The 7,174-nt window shown below is 46.2% G+C and overlaps 1 long non-coding RNA gene across 1 annotated transcript; it reads right to left on the bottom strand.

Annotated features, from left to right (window-relative positions):
* Positions 1 to 3,931: 3,931 nt before the first annotated feature.
* On the bottom strand, positions 3,932 to 4,537 carry LOC128146734 (uncharacterized). The gene is made up of 3 exons (XR_008236831.1): positions 4,397 to 4,537; positions 4,232 to 4,280; positions 3,932 to 4,077 (listed from the first exon to the last, which is right to left on the bottom strand). It is a non-coding gene; the product is annotated as an uncharacterized LOC128146734 (long non-coding RNA).
* Between the last annotated feature and the right edge of the window lie 2,637 nt (positions 4,538 to 7,174).

Here is a 7,174-nt window from a genome sequence, read left to right as displayed (position 1 = left end):
CCATGGCAGCGACTCGGTGATGAGTTTTAGAGTAATTTATTTCTTTCTTTGCTCTTACCCACATAAAGGGGATATATGGTTCACTAACAGAGATCCCAAACTGGAGAAGTTTAATAGCTTCAGCAAAAGAATCAGCCTTAAGTTTGTCTCTACCAAATACACAGCAGTGGTCAGAAAAATCATTTAACTGCACGTCCTGTCGCACACAGGGAGCCGTGCGTCCCGCTGCATCCATGCCTCCCTCACCCGGCTCTCCGCTCTCTCCCGCTGCGTTAATCAGACCTTTTCCAAAGACATTTACTAGCTCTTTCCCTGTTCAAAATCCTAAAATAATTGTCAGTAGCTATTTAAAGCCCTTCACAGACCGGCGCACCACGGGTACAAACAAAACCCTTCTGGGTTAGCCCAGCCTGGCTGTTTATAAACAGGACACAAAAAAGAACAGTCACATTGCCCAGATAAGCACAGAGACTCCTGCTCGTCAAGAACATCCCCGGAGATTTGCGTGGCCAAGCCCATCGGTCATGCAACTGCACTTTAGTAATCTGCCTAGGTCATAGCCAGAACAGGCATCACAGGTTTGGGTAACGCTCCATGTCCCTGGAGACATTTGCAGCTTAAATGATGAAAATAATTCTTCAAACACACCCAGGCAGCAGCACAAGGGAAAAGGACCTCTACGTCTTTTTGGGGGTTGTGGGACCCTGTGGCACGGCTGCAGGGGTGCAGCCTGCAGGAAAACACAGCAATGCTGCTCAGTGCAGTAGATGAGCGGCACTGGACTTCGTATCCGCAGAGGGAACATGAAAACACGGGCATGGAAAACAAGAAAGCCGTCTGAGTAAGCCACAGAGGCATCCGAGCTGTAACTCTGGCCAATGGCTTACTCTGGAGTTTAAGAAACCACAAAACAGATTGCAAAAACTTTTTTGCATATTGAAAGGGGAATTAGAAATACAGGGAATTTCTTGCCACAAATACTATGCAGCTCACAAATGTCAGCAGAAAATCTTCAAAGTGGCGGTAAGGTCATTCCTATAAATAAATCATCCTGGCCCTGAGGAGCCCTACGGAGCTTCCCGGGAAATATGCATCCTGGCAAATTGGATCTACCCTGAAAGAGGAGACAGGTAATGACCACTCCTTTCAATGCTGCAGGAACTGAGAGTTTAAATGGGACCAACAATAGCTACTCCATTTTTTAATCTCTCTGATGAATAATTCAGTGCATTCAATAAGACGATGGGCAATGTGTTCCAACAAACTGATATCGAATACCAGCGGCGCTTGCGGTCCCAGGACTGCCTGTTCATTCAGAGGATAAAAGCAGAGATGGATCCACTTAACGTGAGTTGGATTTGCACACTCGAGTGTGCTGGGGTGCACACGTGCAGCACCTGGCACATTTAGCCAGGTAGGCATCTAGTGCCCACGTTGCAACTGCGTGGCTTGACCTGGATGTCGAACCTTACATATGCAATCATGCAAATACCTGCTATACAGCAACGAGCAGAAGAAAGTGCACTAAATTACTTCCACCCAACCTTACGGCACACCGTACAGGCGTGAACCGATCAAATAGGCAATCTTTCTGCGTGGCTTAAGGACCAACAAAGAGGCAGCTGCTTTGGTGGGTCTGTGTCTGAGAATTTATCTGAAAACAAAAATAATCAGCTGGCAGGTTGGGTACCACGCAGGAGGTGATGTCCAAGCCACAGAAGCATATTACATGGGTTACGTGGGACAAATAGCCCAGGGCTACGTGGTCTAGGATTTGCCCACGTGGCATGCTGTGCCACTGCTGCGAGTAAAAGTGATCCATGGGTGAAAGGAAAAAGTAATATATAGGGAATCATCTGATTATATGTTTTAATATTTATGCATTGCAGAGCTTACTATAAACTATTTTGCAAGCAGAAATTGAAATGCTGAAGAGAGACGGCATTAGGGCTAATGCAAGCATCGTGAGTCACGCAAGGTTTGCATGTTTTGTGATCGACTTCCATGGCCATTACACTAAAACTACTTGCTGTTCTTCCGGAAAATAATTAGATTTGAAAAGAATAAACCGTAATTATTTTTTAAAGTAGTATTGCTCCATCCTCATCCTAAAGCTTCTGCTGACTTTCAATAGCACAGATCAGATCCATGCAAGACCTTTTAACCTCAACCCACTTTAAAATATTAATCCTTATGCACGGCACAGCATTATTATCCCCTTTCTGGGGCTGGGGAAAGTGTGGCAGGGAGATGGGCTGAGCTGCTGGAGCTGCAGCGAGCAGGGGCTGATGTAGTACAACAGTGTTTTAAAGCAAATCCCTCCCCTCAGATGGAGCGCTAGCTCTTGCTGAGCAGAGAAAGCAGGACGGGGGCAATGATGTGCTGGGCAGAGCAGGGGGCTGGGGCAGGAGCAAGCTCAGTGCTTGGCTCCCGGGGCAAATCCGGGAGGGTGGAATCACCCCAGTGCATGGGAAGCTGACCAAACCCACTACAAGGTAGAAAGGCTTTTACTGTAATGTCTATCCTGTTTGGGAAAAAAAACCAAAAAACACGTGTTACGATATTCTCATGGTAAAGTTATCTGTGCCGTTTTTTCAGTTAACATTAAAAAAACAGCTACATTGGGATGCAAATGAACCTCTGATTTTAATTATTTTGCTTTGGAAAAGAGAAGGGATGGGGAAGGTTTCCAAGTGAGAGAGAACTGCATTAAAAGAGGGAACATGTGCTTTATGATTATTTTTCATAAAGGACAAGAATTGTTGATTAATGTGAAAATATGGAAGGAAAGGTTCACTTTGGACCGAAAAGGCTTTTCTCTCAAAACCAGTTTAAATAGAAAATTTATGATCAATAGCCAGTTCAGATTCTGCAATGAGCTCAACTGAATATGGATGGTAGACATGTACACATCCTACAGTAGCATTAGGTGGATGAAGCAACATCCTCCCTAACTTCCCACATCTTATCAAACACCGTGCAATCAAGAGATGTTGCCAGTAGCAACGATGAGCATTTCACCTGTTTGAAGGTCTCTCTCTCTCCTTTGATTTCGCTGCTTCCCGGGCCCTGATCCTGCTGCCAAAGGTTCTGCACTGCATGGTCTGTCCTTTCTTTTCCACCAGGCATGTGGCTGAAGCTCCCTGGAGTCCGTGGAGGGCTGGTACAGACCTTTACAAGATGCCTGGACACTGCATTTCATGCTGTGCTCATTTGGCATCCCAGTAAAGCCAAGTCCCTGGTGCTGGGGGGTAGGGTAGGATAGGATAGGATAGGATAGATGTCGTGGTTTAACCCCAGCCAGCAACTAAACACCACGCAGCCGCTCACTCACTCCCCCCCACCCAGTGGGATGGGGGAGAAAATCAGGAAAAGAAGCAAAACCCGTGGGTTGAGATAAGAACGGTTTAATAGAACAGAAAAGAAGAAACTAATAATGATAATGATAACACTCATAAAATGACAACAGAAATAATGAAAGGATTGGAATGTACAAATGATGCGCAGTGCAATTGCTCACCACCCGCCGACCGACACCCCGCCAGTCCCCGAGCGGCGAATCCCTGCCCCCACTTCCCCGTTCCTATACTGGATGGGACGTCCCATGGTATGGAATACACCGTTGGCCAGTTTGGGTCAGGTGCCCTGGCTGTGTCCTGTGCCAACTTCTTGTGCCCCTCCAGCTTTCTCACTGGCTGGGCATGAGAAGCTGAAAAATCCTTGACATTAGTCTAAACACTACTGAGCAACAACTGAAAACATCAGTGTTATCAACATTCTTCACATACTGAACTCAAAACACAGCACTGTACCAGCTACTAGGAAGACAGTTAACTCTATCCCAGCTGAAACGAGGACAATAGAATAGGATAGGATAGAATAGAATAGAACAGGATAGAATAGAATAGGATAGTTGGAAGGGACCTACAACGATCATCTAGTCCAACTGCAATGGGATGGCATGGGTCAGTCCATTAAAAATGAGGAGCTCCAAGAAGAGACTGAGAGAAGCTGCCCAAGGACTTGGTAGCTCATCCGTCCTTGTAGTTATGAAATCAGAAACTGCCAGGTCACATTCTGAAAACAAGTGTGCATATATCTCTCATCAGACATAAGCCAAGCGACGTAGGGACCTTACCTTCTCCCAGCTGTGGCCAGCAGCCAACCGTCAGTCTTCGTGTCTTCAAATAGATCCCATTCCCTGGTGTTCAAAAAAAACCTATCTACTTACCCCAGTTGGTTTCACCGAGTGAAATGTTTTCTAAAGATTTTATTGAAATCTAGAAAACAAAATGAAAATTGCAGCTGGGATTTTTAGTGAATAAATGATGTTAATAGTTTTAAACATTTTTAAAACCAAGCTGTTCTATTTTAAAAAACCCTCATCCATTTTTACCAGTGGATCTTCTCCACGAATACGCTTCACACTCCTCCAGCCTCCCCCCAAGGGAAGACAGCCAAAGCCTTGCTGCAGACAGCAGTTGTCAAGACAGTCTCTGATTTAAATAGGGGCTAGGTCATTTAATGCTTTACAGATGGTAAACAGCACATTACATTTCACCGGGAGATAAGCTGGCAGATGCTGCCGACAGGCCGGCAGCGGCGGGCAGGCTGCCACGTCACGCCGCAGCCGCGCTCGGCTCCGTGCCCTCTCTGGAGTCAGCACCCAGCAAGGACCCAGCCTGCTTCTCCTCGGGGACCTCTCCCACACGTCCCAGCTCCCCATCTTTGCAGTGGTTCCGTTATTGATCCACTGCGCCGTTCATCCGGCCGGACTGCAGTATAGGCTGTCAGCACCAGCTCTTCCTAAACGCTGCTTGGTTTTCCTCAAGGTCTTGTCTACGCATAAACCATCCCGAAAGACGGAGACCAAAGGGATGATAAATGTGCTGATCTGCTCTTCCAGCACCTGCTAAGAAGTTGTGCTCAACTTTATTCTATTTAGGACTTTTGGGGTTCTCTCGCTTTCCCCTGAAAAACATTTTTTTTTGTTGTTATTCTGAATACATTTTTGAGATGACAACTCTGAAAGACTTGAGTCAGTGCCTTTTGTAACTGTAACTAAAAAAAGGGTAGATGAAATATCCGCAGGGAAGTTTGATGGAGCAAAAAGAGCATCAGCACAATAGCAGGTGTCAGTCTGTGAAAGTATTTCTGGAAAAGGGAAAAGCACAGAGCATTCGTATCAGAGACGTTTTGATTATAATTCCCCCCCACAATGACTGTGCAGTTACAGCTAAGAATTATTCAAAGGTATTAAAAATGATCACTGCAAAAAATACAAAAAAAGAAGATGTAAGGCAGACCAGCACCTTCTGTCAGGTGAGGTACTGAGCCACCAGTTATCCACCTCCGTAAGATAATTATGTTGTACCCATGAAACGCTATATCTAACGAGCCTACAAATGTGGCTGGAGTTTGCCACTGTTGAGCATTCACTTTAAAGCTTTTATATCCTTTTTTCCAGATGACATACTAGGGCTTTCTGTCTTTGGGCTCCTCTTTCAGAAACTAAATGCCCTTTTTCACTTGGCAATACTCTGCCAAAACGCGGCCCTCTGACTGCTGCTGGTCAGTGCGTCACGGAAAACCTCCCCCTTTCTTTAGAATAAAGTATTTTCGGTTGGAAGGGACTTACAATGATCATCTAATCCAATCCTTTGCACAGGATTTCTTTTAAAAGTGAAATGTCATATTTTAAAGGAAAAAGAAAAAGGCACAATTATGACCTGAAGCCAATGGAATAAAAACAGGGTTACACAGGCAGAGAATACCCTCAAAGATCTGCTCAGTCCGTCCCTCCCGAGACAGTCTGTGATGATGAATGGGATGTTGAGAGCAGCTGCTCCGGTCAGCTCGCAGGACCACCTCTCTCTGATTCCAACAGTGTGTTGCAAAGCCAGACTTTAGATGCTCACTCCGGTGCGAGTGGAGTCTGTTTCCAACGTGACCTACCTCCGTTGTGAGAGCGACCGAGGTCTATGAACTCAACTCGAGCTCAGTCCTGCACGCCCCAAAGGTCTCCCATGAAGAGCCATGCAAATTGTTTGACTTGCCGAACGCCGTAGCTCTGTGTGCCTCTCCCCTCAGCAGAGCTTCCATCTCCCTCCCTACCCGCTGTCTGAAGACGAATTCCTGCAAACCCTTTCAGCTCTACCTGGATGTCTTCACACCTTCCCCAGGTGCTCTTCAAGTTTGGGAGTACTTCAGAGGAACAGTTTGCATGGAGCAAGTTGCATGAGGTTTGCCCTGTGTCCTGGGTGAGCAAAGCCCAGCTGGTCCAGAGGATTAGCTCAGATCAGCAGAGCCCATTTGTGCCTGCTTCCCTGCACTTGAATTGAATCATCACTCAGTGGAGAAAATTAGAAAAGAGCCAGCTGCATCCTGCTCACAAGCTATGGCTAACTTAATTTCGCCCAGCCGTGCTTGGAACCGCAGGTCGGCTTCCCTGGTCCAGATCTGCGACTTTACCCCCAGCCTGCACCGGCGTAACCCATCACTGCTGCATGGGACATGGGGCTTCCCAGCAGACTCCGAAGGATGCTACTGCATCACTGCGTCCCACACGAGGACCTAAACCTGTAGACGTATGAGGCTGCATGGTCTGTGTGGCTCTGAAAAACTGAAAAGTCTATCTTTCTTTGCCCATTGAATAAGCTTAAAGGCCTTCAAGTGAAGCCGTCTTAGCTGCTCCCCAGCTCTCTTATGAGTCTTCCAGCCAATGCAGGTGCAAGGTGCGATCCAGGCAGTCAAAAAGAAAAGAAACCTGAGCACAGATTTAAAAAAAAACCAAACAAAACCCCAAACTAACCAACCACCACACCAAAAAAACCAAAACGACAACAACAAAACCCAGCCATTTCAGACTTTTTAGTAAATCAAGAGAAATAAGTATAAAGAGGACGAATAGAAACCCTTGTGGGGAGAAGTTCATTAACAGATGGGTGAAACCTCTCTGAACTAGTTTTGCTACCCCATACAGCTTCATTGAATGCCCTCACTACCCCATGGGTCCAGTGAAGTCAGCTCCAATGCAGTCTCTTCTATTGCCTCCAAAAACATAGATGAGTTTCTCCTGAACACTACCCGTCCACCACTTATAATCCTGAAATCTGCCAGAAGCCTTGGGCAAGTTATCAAACACCAGAATGAACCTCTCATCTCTTGCTCTGCA

This window comes from Harpia harpyja, chromosome 10 (assembly GCF_026419915.1).
Source record: "Harpia harpyja isolate bHarHar1 chromosome 10, bHarHar1 primary haplotype, whole genome shotgun sequence".
Classification (NCBI taxonomy): Eukaryota; Metazoa; Chordata; class Aves; order Accipitriformes; family Accipitridae; genus Harpia; species Harpia harpyja.
Note: the sequence above shows the minus strand (reverse complement) of the source record. Positions and strands in the feature narration are given on the sequence as shown.